Raw genomic sequence first — 17,923 nt, forward strand, 5'->3', positions numbered from 1 at the left:
GTGTAAGAGACAGTAACAGAGCGTAAGAGATAGTAGCAGAGTGTAAGAGACAGTAGCAGAGTGAAAGAGACAGTAACAGAGTGTAGGAGACAGTAGCAGAGTGTAAGAGACAGTAACAGAGGGTAAGAGACAGTAGCAGAGTGAAATAGACAGTAACAGAGTGTAAGAGACAGTAGCAGAGTGTAAGTGACAGTAACAGAATGTAAGAGACAGTAGCAGAGTGTAAGAGAGTGTAAGAGACAGTAACAGTGTGTAAGAGGGTGTAACAGAGTGTAAGAGACAGTAACAGAGTGTACGAGACAGTAACAGAGTGTAAGATACAGTAACAGAGTGTATGACAGTGTAGTAGAGTGTAAGAGACAGTAACAGAGCGTAAGAGATAGTAGCAGAGTGTAAGAGACAGTAACAGAGTGTAAGAGGGTGTAAGAGACAGTAGCAGAGTGTAGGAGAGGGTAAGAGAGTGTAAGAGACAGTAACATAGTGTAAGAGACAGTAACAGAGTATATGAGACAGCAGCAGAGTGTAAGAGAGTGTAACAGAGTATAGGAGACAGTAGCAGAGTGAAATAGACAGTAACAGAATGTAAGAGACAGTAGCAGAGTGTAAGAGAGTGTAAGAGACAGTAACAGTGTGTAAGAGGGTGTAACAGAGTGTAAGAGACAGTAACAGAGTGTACGAGACAGTAACAGAGTGTAAGATACAGTAACAGAGTGTATGACAGTGTAGTAGAGTGTAAGAGACAGTAACAGAGCGTAAGAGATAGTAGCAGAGTGTAAGAGACAGTAACAGAGTGTAAGAGGGTGTAAGAGACAGTAGCAGAGTGTAGGAGAGGGTAAGAGAGTGTAAGAGACAGTAACATAGTGTAAGAGACAGTAACAGAGTATATGAGACAGCAGCAGAGTGTAAGAGAGTGTAACAGAGTATAGGAGACAGTAACAGAGTATAGGAGACAGTAACAGAGTGTAAAAGACAGTAACAGAGTATAGGAGACAGTAACAGAGTGTAAGAGACAGTAACAGAGTATATGAGACAGCAGCAGAGTGTAAGAGAGTGTAACAGAGTATAGGAGACAGTAACAGAGTGTAAAAGACAGTAACAGAGTATAGGAGACAGTAACAGAGTGTAAGAGACAGTAACAGAGTATATGAGACAGCAGCAGAGTGTAAGAGAGTGTAACAGAGTATAGGAGACAGTAACAGAGCATAGGAGACAGTAACAGAGTGTACGAGACAATAACAGAGTGTAAGATACAGTAACAGAGTATATGAGACAGCAGCAGAGTGTAAGAGAGTGTAACAGAGTATAGGAGACAGTAACAGAGCATAGGAGACAGTAACAGAGTGTAAGAGACAGTAACAGAGTATAGGAGACAGTAAAAGAGTGTAAGAGACAGTAACAGAGTGTACGAGACAGTAACAGAGTGTAAGATACAGTAACAGAGTGTATGACAGTGTAGTAGAGTGTAAGAGACAGTAACAGAGCGTAAGAGATAGTAGCAGAGTGTAAGAGACAGTAGCAGAGTGAAATAGACAGTAACAGAGTGTAAGAGACAGTAGCAGAGTGTAAGTGACAGTAACAGAATGTAAGAGACAGTAGCAGAGTGTAAGAGAGTGTAAGAGACAGTAACAGTGTGTAAGAGGGTGTAACAGAGTGTAAGAGAGTGTAACAGAGTATAGGAGACAGTAACAGAGTATAGGAGACAGTAACAGAGTGTAAGAGACAGTAACAGAGTATAGGAGACAGTAACAGAGTATAGGAGACAGTAACAGAGTGTAAGAGACAGTAACAGAGTGTAAGATACAGTAACAGAGTGTATGACAGTGTAGTAGAGTGTAAGAGACAGTAACAGAGCGTAAGAGATAGTAGCAGAGTGTAAGAGACAGTAGCAGAGTGAAAGAGACAGTAACAGAGTGTAGGAGACAGTAGCAGAGTGTAAGAGACAGTAACAGAGGGTAAGAGACAGTAACAGTGTGTAAGAGGGTGTAACAGCGTGTAAGAGAGTGTAACAGAGTGTAAGAGAGTGTAAGAGACAGTAACAGAGTGTAAGAGGGTGTAAGAGACAGTAGCAGAGTGTAGGAGAGGGTAAGAGAGTGTAAGAGACAGTAACATAGTGTAAGAGACAGTAACAGAGTATATGAGACAGCAGCAGAGTGTAAGAGAGTGTAACAGAGTATAGGAGACAGTAACAGAGTATAGGAGACAGTAACAGAGTGTAAAAGACAGTAACAGAGTATAGGAGACAGTAACAGAGTGTAAGAGACAGTAACAGAGTGTACGAGACAGTAACAGAGTGTAAGATACAGTAACAGAGTATATGAGACAGCAGCAGAGTGTAAGAGAGTGTAACAGAGTATAGGAGACAGTAACAGAGTATAGGAGACAGTAAAAGAGTGTAAGAGACAGTAACAGAGTGTACTAGACAGTAACAGAGTGTAAGATACAGTAACAGAGTGTATGACAGTGTAGTAGAGTGTAAGAGACAGTAACGGAGCGTAAGAGATAGTAGCAGAGTGTAAGAGACAGTAGCAGAGTGAAATAGACAGTAAGAGAGTGTAAGAGACAGTAGCAGAGTGTAAGTGACAGTAACAGAATGTAAGAGACAGTAGCAGAGTGTAAGAGAGTGAAAGAGACAGTAACAGTGTGTAAGAGGGTGTAACAGAGTGTAAGAGAGTGTAACAGAGTATCTGAGACAGTAACAGAGTATAGGAGACAATAACAGAGTGTAAGAGACAGTAACAGAGTGTAAGATACAGTAACAGAGTGTATGACAGTGTAGTAGAGTGTAAGAGACAGTAACAGAGCGTAAGAGATAGTAGCAGAGTGTAAGAGACAGTAGCAGAGTGAAAGAGACAGTAACAGAGTGTAGGAGACAGTAGCAGAGTGTAAGAGACAGTAACAGAGGGTAAGAGACAGTAGCAGAGTGAAATAGACAGTAACAGAGTGTAAGAGACAGTAGCAGAGTGTAAGTGACAGTAACAGAATGTAAGAGACAGTAGCAGAGTGTAAGAGAGTGTAAGAGACAGTAACAGTGTGTAAGAGGGTGTAACAGAGTGTAAGAGAGTGTAACAGAGTATAGGAGACAGTAACAGAGTATAGGAGACAGTAACAGAGTGTACGAGACAGTAACAGAGTGTAAGATACAGTAACAGAGTGTATGACAGTGTAGTAGAGTGTAAGAGACAGTAACAGAGCGTAAGAGATAGTAGCAGAGTGTAAGAGACAGTAGCAGAGTGAAAGAGACAGTAACAGAGTGTAGGAGACAGTAGCAGAGTGTAAGAGACAGTGACAGAGGGTAAGAGACAGTAGCAGAGTGAAATAGACAGTAACAGAGTGTAAGAGACAGTAGCATAGTGTAAGTGACAGTAACAGAATGTAAGAGACAGTAGCAGAGTGTAAGAGAGTGTAAGAGACAGTAACAGTGTGTAAGAGGGTGTAACAGAGTGTAAGAGAGTGTAACAGAGTATAGGAGACAGTAACAGAGTATAGGAGACAGTAACAGAGTGTAAGAGACAGTAACAGAGTATAGGAGACAGTAACAGAGTATATGAGACAGCAGCAGAGTGTAAGAGAGTGTAACAGAGTATAGGAGACAGTAACAGAGTATAGGAGACAGTAACAGAGTGTAAGAGACAGTAACAGAGTGTAAGAGACAGTAACAGAGTGTAAGAGACAGTAGCAGAGTGTAAGTGACAGTAACAGAATGTAAGAGACAGTAGCAGAGTGTAAGAGAGTGTAAGAGACAGTAACAGTGTGTAAGAGGGTGTAACAGAGTGTAAGAGAGTGTAACAGAGTATAGGAGACAGTAACAGAGTATAGGAGACAGTAACAGAGTGTAAGAGACAGTAACAGAGTATAGGAGACAGTAACAGAGTATAGGAGGCAGTAACAGAGTGTAAGAGACAGTAACAGAGTGTACAAGACAGTAATAGAGTGTAAGATACAGTAACAGAGTGTATGACAGTGTAGTAGAGTGTAAGAGACAGTAACAGAGCGTAAGAGATAGTAGCAGAGTGTAAGAGACAGTAGCAGAGTGAAAGAGACAGTAACAGAGTGAAAGAGACAGTAGCAGAGTGTAGTAGAGTGTAGTAGAGTGTAAGAGAGTGTCACATGGCATATACCGTCCTCTAGGATCACATAGTCCAGAATGATCTCAGTATACTGTGAACGTCTCTGGGGATCTCTTCGCGTAGACATCGTAAACCTGTGTAAGAGACAGTAGTAGAGAGTAAGAGACGGTAACAGAGTATAGGAGACAGTAACAGAGTGTAAGAGAATGTAAGAGACAGTAACAGAGTGTAAGAGAGTGTAAGAGAGTGTAAGAGACAGTAACAGAGTGTAAGAGACAGTAACAGAGTATATGAGACAGCAGCAGAGTGTAAGAGAGTGTAACAGAGTATAGGAGACAGTAACAGAGTATAGGAGACAGTAACAGAGTGTAAGAGACAGTAACAGAGTGTAAGAGACAGTAACAGAGTGTAAGAGACAGTAGCAGAGTGTAAGTGACAGTAACAGAATGTAAGAGACAGTAGCAGAGTGTAAGAGAGTGTAAGAGACAGTAACAGTGTGTAAGAGGGTGTAACAGAGTGTAAGAGAGTGTAACAGAGTATAGGAGACAGTAACAGAGTATAGGAGACAGTAACAGAGTGTAAGAGACAGTAACAGAGTATAGGAGACAGTAACAGAGTATAGGAGGCAGTAACAGAGTGTAAGAGACAGTAACAGAGTGTACGAGACAGTAACAGAGTGTAAGATACAGTAACAGAGTGTATGACAGTGTAGTAGAGTGTAAGAGACAGTAACAGAGCGTAAGAGATAGTAGCAGAGTGTAAGAGACAGTAGCAGAGTGAAAGAGACAGTAACAGAGTGTAGGAGACAGTAGCAGAGTGTAAGAGACAGTAACAGAGGGTAAGAGACAGTAGCAGAGTGAAATAGACAGTAACAGAGTGTAAGAGACAGTAGCAGAGTGTAAGTGACAGTAACAGAATGTAAGAGACAGTAGCAGAGTGTAAGAGAGTGTAAGAGACAGTAACAGTGTGTAAGAGGGTGTAACAGAGTGTAAGAGACAGTAACAGAGTGTACGAGACAGTAACAGAGTGTAAGATACAGTAACAGAGTGTATGACAGTGTAGTAGAGTGTAAGAGACAGTAACAGAGCGTAAGAGATAGTAGCAGAGTGTAAGAGACAGTAGCAGAGTGAAAGAGACAGTAACAGAGTGAAAGAGACAGTAGCAGAGTGTAGTAGAGTGTAGTAGAGTGTAAGAGAGTGTCACATGGCATATACCGTCCTCTAGGATCACATAGTCCAGAATGATCTCAGTATACTGTGAACGTCTCTGGGGATCTCTTCGCGTAGACATCGTAAACCTGTGTAAGAGACAGTAGCAGAGAGTAAGAGACGGTAACAGAGTATAGGAGACAGTAACAGAGTGTAAGAGAATGTAAGAGACAGTAACAGAGTGTAAGAGAGTGTAACAGAGTGTAAGAGACAGTAGCAGAGTGAAAGAGACAGTAACAGAGTGTAGGAGACAGTAGCAGAGTTTAAGAGACAGTAACAGAGGGTAAGAGACAGTAGCAGAGTGTAAGAGAGTGTAAGAGACAGTAAGAGTGTGTAAGAGGGTGTAACAGCGTGTAAGAGAGTGTAACAGAGTGTAAGAGAGTGTAAGAGACAGTAACAGAGTGTAAGAGGGTGTAAGAGACAGTAGCAGAGTGTAGGAGAGGGTAAAAGAGTGTAAGAGACAGTAACAGAGTATATGAGACAGCAGCAGAGTGTAAGAGAGTGTAACAGAGTATAGGAGACAGTAACAGAGTATAGGAGACAGTAACAGAGTGTAAGAGACAGTAACAGAGTATAGGAGACAGTAACAGAGTGTAAAAGACAGTAACAGAGTGTACGAGACAGTAACAGAGTGTAAGATACAGTAACAGAGTGTATGACAGTGTAGTAGAGTGTAAGAGACAGTAACACAGCGTAAGAGATAGTAGCAGAGTGTAAGAGACAGTAGCAGAGTGAAATAGACAGTAACAGAGTGTAAGAGACAGTAGCAGAGTGTAAGTGACAGTAACAGAATGTAAGAGACAGTAGCAGAGTGTAAGAGAGTGTAAGAGACAGTAACAGTGTGTAAGAGGGTGTAACAGAGTGTAAGAGAGTGTAACAGAGTATAGGAGACAGTAACAGAGTGTAAGAGACAGTAACAGAGTATAGGAGGCAGTAACAGAGTGTAAGAGACAGTAACAGAGTGTACGAGACAGTAACAGAGTGTAAGATACAGTAACAGAGTGTATGACAGTGTAGTAGAGTGTAAGAGACAGTAACAGAGCGTAAGAGATAGTAGCAGAGTGTAAGAGACAGTAGCAGAGTGAAAGAGACAGTAACAGAGTGTAGGAGACAGTAGCAGAGTGTAAGAGACAGTAACAGAGGGTAAGAGACAGTAGCAGAGTGAAATAGACAGTAACAGAGTGTAAGAGACAGTAGCAGAGTGTAAGTGACAGTAACAGAATGTAAGAGACAGTAGCAGAGTGTAAGAGAGTGTAAGAGACAGTAACAGTGTGTAAGAGGGTGTAACAGAGTGTAAGAGAGTGTAACAGAGTATAGGAGACAGTAACAGAGTATAGGAGACAGTAACAGAGTGTAAGAGACAGTAACAGAGTATAGGAGACAGTAACAGAGTATAGGAGACAGTAACAGAGTGTAAGAGACAGTAACAGAGTGTACGAGACAGTAACAGAGTGTAAGATACAGTAACAGAGTATATGACAGTGTAGTAGAGTGTAAGAGACAGTAACAGAGCGTAAGAGATAGTAGCAGAGTGTAAGAGACAGTAGCAGAGTGAAATAGACAGTAACAGAGTGTAAGAGACAGTAACAGTGTGTAAGAGGGTGTAACAGAGTGTAAGAGAGTGTAACAGAGTATAGGAGACAGTAACAGAGTATAGGAGACAGTAACAGAGTATAGGAGACAGTAACAGAGTGTAAGAGACAGTAACAGAGTATAGGAGACAGTAACAGAGTGTAAGAGACAGTAACAGAGTGTACGAGACAGTAACAGAGTGTAAGATACAGTAACAGAGTGTATGACAGTGTAGTAGAGTGTAAGAGACAGTAACAGAGCGTAAGAGATAGTAGCAGTGTGTAAGAGACAGTAGCAGAGTGAAAGAGACAGTAACAGAGTGTAGGAGACAGTAGCAGAGTGTAAGAGACAGTAACAGAGTGTAAGAGACAGTAACAGAGGGTAAGAGACAGTAGCAGAGTGTAAGAGAGTGTAAGAGACAGTAACAGTGTGTAAGAGGGTGTAACAGCGTGTAAGAGAGTGTTACAGAGTGTAAGAGAGTGCAAGAGACAGTAACAGAGTGTAAGAGGGTGTAAGAGACAGTAGCAGAGTGTAGGAGAGGGTAAGAGAGTGTAAGAGACAGTAACATAGTGTAAGAGACAGTAACAGAGTATATGAGACAGCAGCAGAGTGTAAGAGAGTGTAACAGAGTATAGGAGACAGTAACAGAGTATAGGAGACAGTAACAGAGTGTAAAAGACAGTAACAGAGTATAGGAGACAGTAACAGAGTGTAAGAGACAGTAACAGAGTGTAAGAGACAGTAACAGAGTGTACGAGACAGTAACAGAGTGTAAGATACAGTAACAGAGTATATGAGACAGCAGCAGAGTGTAAGAGAGTGCAACAGAGTATAGGAGACAGTAACAGAGTATAGGAGACAGTAAAAGAGTGTAAGAGACAGTAACAGAGTGTACGAGACAGTAACAGAGTGTAAGACACAGTAACAGAGTGTATGACAGTGTAGTAGAGTGTAAGAGACAGTAACGGAGCGTAAGAGATAGTAGCAGAGTGTAAGAGACAGTAGCAGAGTGAAATAGACAGTAACAGAGTGTAAGAGACAGTAGCAGAGTGTAAGTGACAGTAACAGAATGTAAGAGACAGTAGCAGAGTGTAAGAGAGTGTAAGAGACAGTAACAGTGTGTAAGAGGGTGTAACAGAGTGTAAGAGAGTGTAACAGAGTATATGAGACAGTAACAGAGTATAGGAGACAGTAACAGAGTGTAAGAGACAGTAACAGAGTGTAAGATACAGTAACAGAGTGTATGACAGTGTAGTAGAGTGTAAGAGACAGTAACAGAGCGTAAGAGATAGTAGCAGAGTGTAAGAGACAGTAGCAGAGTGAAAGAGACAGTAACAGAGTGTAGGAGACAGTAGCAGAGTGTAAGAGACAGTAACAGAGGGTAAGAGACAGTAGCAGAGTGAAATAGACAGTAACAGAGTGTAAGAGACAGTAGCAGAGTGTAAGTGACAGTAACAGAATGTAAGAGACAGTAGCAGAGTGTAAGAGAGTGTAAGAGACAGTAACAGTGTGTAAGAGGGTGTAACAGAGTGTAAGAGAGTGTAACAGAGTATAGGAGACAGTAACAGAGTATAGGAGACAGTAACAGAGTGTACGAGACAGTAACAGAGTGTAAGATACAGTAACAGAGTGTATGACAGTGTAGTAGAGTGTAAGAGACAGTAACAGAGCGTAAGAGATAGTAGCAGAGTGTAAGAGACAGTAGCAGAGTGAAAGAGACAGTAACAGAGTGTAGGAGACAGTAGCAGAGTGTAAGAGACAGTAACAGAGGGTAAGAGACAGTAGCAGAGTGAAATAGACAGTAACAGAGTGTAAGAGACAGTAGCATAGTGTAAGTGACAGTAACAGAATGTAAGAGACAGTAGCAGAGTGTAAGAGAGTGTAAGAGACAGTAACAGTGTGTAAGAGGGTGTAACAGAGTGTAAGAGAGTGTAACAGAGTATAGGAGACAGTAACAGAGTATAGGAGACAGTAACAGAGTGTAAGAGACAGTAACAGAGTATAGGAGACAGTAACAGAGTAAAGGAGGCAGTAACAGAGTGTAAGAGACAGTAACAGAGTGTACGAGACAGTAACAGAGTGTAAGATACAGTAACAGAGTGTATGACAGTGTAGTAGAGTGTAAGAGACAGTAACAGAGCGTAAGAGATAGTAGCAGAGTGTAAGAGACAGTAGCAGAGTGAAAGAGACAGTAACAGAGTGAAAGAGACAGTAGCAGAGTGTAGTAGAGTGTAAGAGAGTGTCACATGGCATATACCGTCCTCTAGGATCACATAGTCCAGAATGATCTCAGTATACTGTGAACGTCTCTGGGGATCTCTTCGCGTAGACATCGTAAACCTGTGTAAGAGACAGTAGCAGAGAGTAAGAGACGGTAACAGAGTATAGGAGACAGTAACAGAGTGTAAGAGAATGTAAGAGACAGTAACAGAGTGTAAGAGAGTGTAAGAGAGTGTAAGAGACAGTAACAGAGTGTAAGAGACAGTAACAGAGTATATGAGACAGCAGCAGAGTGTAAGAGAGTGTAACAGAGTGTAAGAGACAGTAGCAGAGTGTAAGTGACAGTAACAGAATGTAAGAGACAGTAGCAGAGTGTAAGAGAGTGTAAGAGACAGTAACAGTGTGTAAGAGGGTGTAACAGAGTGTAAGAGAGTGTAACAGAGTATAGGAGACAGTAACAGAGTATAGGAGACAGTAACAGAGTGTAAGAGACAGTAACAGAGTATAGGAGACAGTAACAGAGTATAGGAGGCAGTAACAGAGTGTAAGAGACAGTAACAGAGTGTACGAGACAGTAACAGAGTGTAAGATACAGTAACAGAGTGTATGACAGTGTAGTAGAGTGTAAGAGACAGTAACAGAGCGTAAGAGATAGTAGCAGAGTGTAAGAGACAGTAGCAGAGTGAAAGAGACAGTAACAGAGTGTAGGAGACAGTAGCAGAGGGTAATAGACAGTAACAGAGGGTACGAGACAGTAGCAGAGTGAAATAGACAGTAACAGAGTGTAAGAGACAGTAGCAGAGTGTAAGTGACAGTAACAGAATGTAAGAGACAGAAGCAGAGTGTAAGAGAGTGTAAGAGACAGTAACAGTGTGTAAGAGGGTGTAACAGAGTGTAAGAGAGTGTAACAGAGTGTAAGAGAGTGTAAGAGACAGTAACAGAGTGTAAGAGGGTGTAAGAGACAGTAGCAGAGTGTAGGAGAGGGTAAGAGAGTGTAAGAGACAGTAACATAGTGTAAGAGACAGTAACAGAGTATATGAGACAGCAGCAGAGTGTAAGAGAGTGTAACAGAGTATAGGAGACAGTAACAGAGTATAGGAGACAGTAACAGAGTGTAAAATACAGTAACAGAGTATAGGAGACAGTAACAGAGTGTAAGAGACAGTAACAGAGTGTACGAGACAGTAACAGAGTGTAAGATACAGTAACAGAGTATATGAGACAGCAGCAGAGTGTAAGAGAGTGTAACAGAGTATAGGAGACAGTAACAGAGTATAGGAGACAGTAACAGAGTGTAAGAGACAGTAACAGAGTGTAAGAGACAGTAACAGAGTATAGGAGACAGTAAAAGAGTGTAAGAGACAGTAACAGAGTGTACGAGACAGTAACAGAGTGTATGACAGTGTAGTAGAGTGTAAGAGACAGTAACAGAGCGTAAGAGATAGTAGCAGAGTGTAAGAGACAGTAGCAGAGTGAAATAGACAGTAACAGAGTGTAAGAGACAGTAGCAGAGTGTAAGTGACAGTAACAGAATGTAAGAGACAGTAGCAGAGTGTAAGAGAGTGTAAGAGACAGTAACAGTGTGTAAGAGGGTGTAACAGAGTGTAAGAGAGTGTAACAGAGTATAGGAGACAGTAACAGAGTATAGGAGACAGTAACAGAGTGTAAGAAACAGTAACAGAGTATAGGAGACAGTAACAGAGTATAGGAGACAGTAACAAAGTGTAAGAGACAGTAACAGAGTGTAAGATACAGTAACAGAGTGTATGACAGTGTAGTAGAGTGTAAGAGACAGTAACAGAGCGTAAGAGATAGTAGCAGAGTGTAAGAGACAGTAGCAGAGTGAAAGAGACAGTAACAGAGTGTAGGAGACAGTAGCAGAGTGTAAGAGACAGTAACAGAGGGTAAGAGACAGTAACAGTGTGTAAGAGGGTGTAACAGCGTGTAAGAGAGTGTAACAGAGTGTAAGAGAGTGTAAGAGACAGTAACAGAGTGTAAGAGGGTGTAAGAGACAGTAGCAGAGTGTAGGAGAGGGTAAGAGAGTGTAAGAGACAGTAACATAGTGTAAGAGACAGTAACAGAGTATATGAGACAGCAGCAGAGTGTAAGAGAGTGTAACAGAGTATAGGAGACAGTAACAGAGTATAGGAGACAGTAACAGAGTGTAAAAGACAGTAACAGAGTATAGGAGACAGTAACAGAGTGTAAGAGACAGTAACAGAGTGTACGAGACAGTAACAGAGTGTAAGATACAGTAACAGAGTATATGAGACAGCAGCAGAGTGTAAGAGAGTGTAACAGAGTATAGGAGACAGTAACAGAGTATAGGAGACAGTAAAAGAGTGTAAGAGACAGTAACAGAGTGTACTAGACAGTAACAGAGTGTACTAGACAGTAACAGAGTGTATGACAGTGTAGTAGAGTGTAAGAGACAGTAACGGAGCGTAAGAGATAGTAGCAGAGTGTAAGAGACAGTAGCAGAGTGAAATAGACAGTAAGAGAGTGTAAGAGACAGTAGCAGAGTGTAAGTGACAGTAACAGAATGTAAGAGACAGTAGCAGAGTGTAAGAGAGTGAAAGAGACAGTAACAGTGTGTAAGAGGGTGTAACAGAGTGTAAGAGAGTGTAACAGAGTATCTGAGACAGTAACAGCGTATAGGAGACAATAACAGAGTGTAAGAGACAGTAACAGAGTGTAAGATACAGTAACATAGTGTATGACAGTGTAGTAGAGTGTAAGAGACAGTAACAGAGCGTAAGAGATAGTAACAGAGCGTAAGAGATAGTAGCAGAGTGTAAGAGACAGTAGCAGAGTGAAAGAGACAGTAACAGAGTGTAGGAGACAGTAGCAGAGTGTAAGAGACAGTAACAGAGGGTAAGAGACAGTAGCAGAGTGAAATAGACAGTAACAGAGTGTAAGAGACAGTAGCAGAGTGTAAGTGACAGTAACAGAATGTAAGAGACAGTAGCAGAGTGTAAGAGAGTGTAAGAGACAGTAACAGTGTGTAAGAGGGTGTAACAGAGTGTAAGAGAGTGTAACAGAGTATAGGAGACAGTAACAGAGTATAGGAGACAGTAACAGAGTGTACGAGACAGTAACAGAGTGTAAGATACAGTAACAGAGTGTATGACAGTGTAGTAGAGTGTAAGAGACAGTAACAGAGCGTAAGAGATAGTAGCAGAGTGTAAGAGACAGTAGCAGAGTGAAAGAGACAGTAACAGAGTGTAGGAGACAGTAGCAGAGTGTAAGAGACAGTGACAGAGGGTAAGAGACAGTAGCAGAGTGAAATAGACAGTAACAGAGTGTAAGAGACAGTAGCATAGTGTAAGTGACAGTAACAGAATGTAAGAGACAGTAGCAGAGTGTAAGAGAGTGTAAGAGACAGTAACAGTGTGTAAGAGGGTGTAACAGAGTGTAAGAGAGTGTAACAGAGTATAGGAGACAGTAACAGAGTATAGGAGACAGTAACAGAGTGTAAGAGACAGTAACAGAGTATAGGAGACAGTAACAGAGTATATGAGACAGCAGCAGAGTGTAAGAGAGTGTAACAGAGTATAGGAGACAGTAACAGAGTATAGGAGACAGTAACAGAGTGTAAGAGACAGTAACAGAGTGTAAGAGACAGTAACAGAGTGTAAGAGACAGTAACAGAGTGTAAGAGACAGTAGCAGAGTGTAAGTGACAGTAACAGAATGTAAGAGACAGTAGCAGAGTGTAAGAGAGTGTAAGAGACAGTAACAGTGTGTAAGAGGGTGTAACAGAGTGTAAGAGAGTGTAACAGAGTATAGGAGACAGTAACAGAGTATAGGAGACAGTAACAGAGTGTAAGAGACAGTAACAGAGTATAGGAGACAGTAACAGAGTATAGGAGGCAGTAACAGAGTGTAAGAGACAGTAACAGAGTGTACAAGACAGTAATAGAGTGTAAGATACAGTAACAGAGTGTATGACAGTGTAGTAGAGTGTAAGAGACAGTAACAGAGCGTAAGAGATAGTAGCAGAGTGTAAGAGACAGTAGCAGAGTGAAAGAGACAGTAACAGAGTGAAAGAGACAGTAGCAGAGTGTAGTAGAGTGTAGTAGAGTGTAAGAGAGTGTCACATGGCATATACCGTCCTCTAGGATCACATAGTCCAGAATGATCTCAGTATACTGTGAACGTCTCTGGGGATCTCTTCGCGTAGACATCGTAAACCTGTGTAAGAGACAGTAGTAGAGAGTAAGAGACGGTAACAGAGTATAGGAGACAGTAACAGAGTGTAAGAGAATGTAAGAGACAGTAACAGAGTGTAAGAGAGTGTAAGAGAGTGTAAGAGACAGTAACAGAGTGTAAGAGACAGTAACAGAGTATATGAGACAGCAGCAGAGTGTAAGAGAGTGTAACAGAGTATAGGAGACAGTAACAGAGTATAGGAGACAGTAACAGAGTGTAAGAGACAGTAACAGAGTGTAAGAGACAGTAACAGAGTGTAAGAGACAGTAGCAGAGTGTAAGTGACAGTAACAGAATGTAAGAGACAGTAGCAGAGTGTAAGAGAGTGTAAGAGACAGTAACAGTGTGTAAGAGGGTGTAACAGAGTGTAAGAGAGTGTAACAGAGTATAGGAGACAGTAACAGAGTATAGGAGACAGTAACAGAGTGTAAGAGACAGTAACAGAGTATAGGAGACAGTAACAGAGTATAGGAGGCAGTAACAGAGTGTAAGAGACAGTAACAGAGTGTACGAGACAGTAACAGAGTGTAAGATACAGTAACAGAGTGTATGACAGTGTAGTAGAGTGTAAGAGACAGTAACAGAGCGTAAGAGATAGTAGCAGAGTGTAAGAGACAGTAGCAGAGTGAAAGAGACAGTAACAGAGTGTAGGAGACAGTAGCAGAGTGTAAGAGACAGTAACAGAGGGTAAGAGACAGTAGCAGAGTGAAATAGACAGTAACAGAGTGTAAGAGACAGTAGCAGAGTGTAAGTGACAGTAACAGAATGTAAGAGACAGTAGCAGAGTGTAAGAGAGTGTAAGAGACAGTAACAGTGTGTAAGAGGGTGTAACAGAGTGTAAGAGACAGTAACAGAGTGTACGAGACAGTAACAGAGTGTAAGATACAGTAACAGAGTGTATGACAGTGTAGTAGAGTGTAAGAGACAGTAACAGAGCGTAAGAGATAGTAGCAGAGTGTAAGAGACAGTAGCAGAGTGAAAGAGACAGTAGCAGAGTGTAGTAGAGTGTAGTAGAGTGTAAGAGAGTGTCACATGGCATATACCGTCCTCTAGGATCACATAGTCCAGAATGATCTCAGTATACTGTGAACGTCTCTGGGGATTTCTTCGCGTAGACATCGTAAACCTGTGTAAGAGACAGTAGCAGAGAGTAAGAGACGGTAACAGAGTATAGGAGACAGTAACAGAGTGTAAGAGAATGTAAGAGACAGTAACAGAGTGTAAGAGAGTGTAACAGAGTGTAAGAGACAGTAGCAGAGTGAAAGAGACAGTAACAGAGTGTAGGAGAAAGTAGCAGAGTTTAAGAGACAGTAACAGAGGGTAAGAGACAGTAGCAGAGTGTAAGAGAGTGTAAGAGACAGTAAGAGTGTGTAAGAGGGTGTAACAGCGTGTAAGAGAGTGTAACAGAGTGTAAGAGAGTGTAAGAGACAGTAACAGAGTGTAAGAGGGTGTAAGAGACAGTAGCAGAGTGTAGGAGAGGGTAAAAGAGTGTAAGAGACAGTAACAGAGTATATGAGACAGCAGCAGAGTGTAAGAGAGTGTAACAGAGTATAGGAGACAGTAACAGAGTATAGGAGACAGTAACAGAGTGTAAGAGACAGTAACAGAGTATAGGAGACAGTAACAGAGTGTAAAAGACAGTAACAGAGTGTACGAGACAGTAACAGAGTGTAAGATACAGTAACAGAGTGTATGACAGTGTAGTAGAGTGTAAGAGACAGTAACACAGCGTAAGAGATAGTAGCAGAGTGTAAGAGACAGTAGCAGAGTGAAATAGACAGTAACAGAGTGTAAGAGACAGTAGCAGAGTGTAAGTGACAGTAACAGAATGTAAGAGACAGTAGCAGAGTGTAAGAGAGTGTAAGAGACAGTAACAGTGTGTAAGAGGGTGTAACAGAGTGTAAGAGAGTGTAACAGAGTATAGGAGACAGTAACAGAGTATAGGAGACAGTAACAGAGTGTAAGAGACAGTAACAGAGTATAGGAGGCAGTAACAGAGTGTAAGAGACAGTAACAGAGTGTACGAGACAGTAACAGAGTGTAAGATACAGTAACAGAGTGTATGACAGTGTAGTAGAGTGTAAGAGACAGTAACAGAGCGTAAGAGATAGTAGCAGAGTGTAAGAGACAGTAGCAGAGTGAAAGAGACAGTAACAGAGTGTAGGAGACAGTAGCAGAGTGTAAGAGACAGTAACAGAGGGTAAGAGACAGTAGCAGAGTGAAATAGACAGTAACAGAGTGTAAGAGACAGTAGCAGAGTGTAAGTGACAGTAACAGAATGTAAGAGACAGTAGCAGAGTGTAAGAGAGTGTAAGAGACAGTAACAGTGTGTAAGAGGGTGTAACAGAGTGTAAGAGAGTGTAACAGAGTATAGGAGACAGTAACAGAGTATAGGAGACAGTAACAGAGTGTAAGAGACAGTAACAGAGTATAGGAGACAGTAACAGAGTATAGGAGACAGTAACAGAGTGTAAGAGACAGTAACAGAGTGTACGAGACAGTAACAGAGTGTAAGATACAGTAACAGAGTATATGACAGTGTAGTAGAGTGTAAGAGACAGTTACAGAGCGTAAGAGATAGTAGCAGAGTGTAAGAGACAGTAGCAGAGTGAAATAGACAGTAACAGAGTGTAAGAGACAGTAACAGTGTGTAAGAGGGTGTAACAGAGTGTAAGAGAGTGTAACAGAGTATAGGAGACAGTAACAGAGTATAGGAGACAGTAACAGAGTATAGGAGACAGTAACAGAGTGTAAGAGACAGTAACAGAGTATAGGAGACAGTAACAGAGTGTAAGAGACAGTAACAGAGTGTACGAGACAGTAACAGAGTGTACGAGACAGTAACAGAGTGTATGACAGTGTAGTAGAGTGTAAGAGACAGTAACAGAGCGTAAGAGATAGTAGCAGTGTGTAAGAGACAGTAGCAGAGTGAAAGAGACAGTAACAGAGTGTAGGAGACAGTAGCAGAGTGTAAGAGACAGTAACAGAGTGTAAGAGACAGTAACAGAGGGTAAGAGACAGTAGCAGAGTGTAAGAGAGTGTAAGAGACAGTAACAGTGTGTAAGAGGGTGTAACAGCGTGTAAGATAGTGTTACAGAGTGTAAGAGAGTGCAAGAGACAGTAACAGAGTGTAAGAGGGTGTAAGAGACAGTAGCAGAGTGTAGGAGAGGGTAAGAGAGTGTAAGAGACAGTAACATAGTGTAAGAGACAGTAACAGAGTATATGAGACAGCAGCAGAGTGTAAGAGAGTGTAACAGAGTATAGGAGACAGTAACAGAGTATAGGAGACAGTAACAGAGTGTAAAAGACAGTAACAGAGTATAGGAGACAGTAACAGAGTGTAAGAGACAGTAACAGAGTGTAAGAGACAGTAACAGAGTGTACGAGACAGTAACAGAGTGTAAGATACAGTAACAGAGTATATGAGACAGCAGCAGAGTGTAAGAGAGTGCAACAGAGTATAGGAGACAGTAACAGAGTATAGGAGACAGTAAAAGAGTGTAAGAGACAGTAACAGAGTGTACGAGACAGTAACAGAGTGTAAGACACAGTAACAGAGTGTATGACAGTGTAGTAGAGTGTAAGAGACAGTAACGGAGCGTAAGAGATAGTAGCAGAGTGTAAGAGACAGTAGCAGAGTGAAATAGACAGTAACAGAGTGTAAGAGACAGTAGCAGAGTGTAAGTGACAGTAACAGAATGTAAGAGACAGTAGCAGAGTGTAAGAGAGTGTAAGAGACAGTAACAGTGTGTAAGAGGGTGTAACAGAGTGTAAGAGAGTGTAACAGAGTATAGGAGACAGTAACAGAGTATAGGAGACAGTAACAGAGTGTACGAGACAGTAACAGAGTGTAAGATACAGTAACAGAGTGTATGACAGTGTAGTAGAGTGTAAGAGACAGTAACAGAGCGTAAGAGATAGTAGCAGAGTGTAAGAGACAGTAGCAGAGTGAAAGAGACAGTAACAGAGTGTAGGAGACAGTAGCAGAGTGTAAGAGACAGTAACAGAGGGTAAGAGACAGTAGCAGAGTGAAATAGACAGTAACAGAGTGTAAGAGACAGTAGCATAGTGTAAGTGACAGTAACAGAATGTAAGAGACAGTAGCAGAGTGTAAGAGAGTGTAAGAGACAGTAACAGTGTGTAAGAGGGTGTAACAGAGTGTAAGAGAGTGTAACAGAGTATAGGAGACAGTAACAGAGTATAGGAGACAGTAACAGAGTGTAAGAGACAGTAACAGAGTATAGGAGACAGTAACAGAGTAAAGGAGGCAGTAACAAAGTGTAAGAGACAGTAACAGAGTGTACGAGACAGTAACAGAGTGTAAGATACAGTAACAGAGTGTATGACAGTGTAGTAGAGTGTAAGAGACAGTAACAGAGCGTAAGAGATAGTAGCAGAGTGTAAGAGACAGTAGCAGAGTGAAAGAGACAGTAACAGAGTGAAAGAGACAGTAGCAGAGTGTAGTAGAGTGTAGTAGAGTGTAAGAGAGTGTCACATGGCATATACCGTCCTCTAGGATCACATAGTCCAGAATGATCTCAGTATACTGTGAACGTCTCTGGGGATCTCTTCACGTAGACATCGTAAACCTGTGTAAGAGACAGTAGCAGAGAGTAAGAGACGGTAACAGAGTATAGGAGACAGTA

The sequence above is a fragment of the Spea bombifrons genome, chromosome 10 (assembly GCF_027358695.1).
Source record: "Spea bombifrons isolate aSpeBom1 chromosome 10, aSpeBom1.2.pri, whole genome shotgun sequence".
In the NCBI taxonomy this organism is placed as follows: Eukaryota; Metazoa; Chordata; class Amphibia; order Anura; family Pelobatidae; genus Spea; species Spea bombifrons.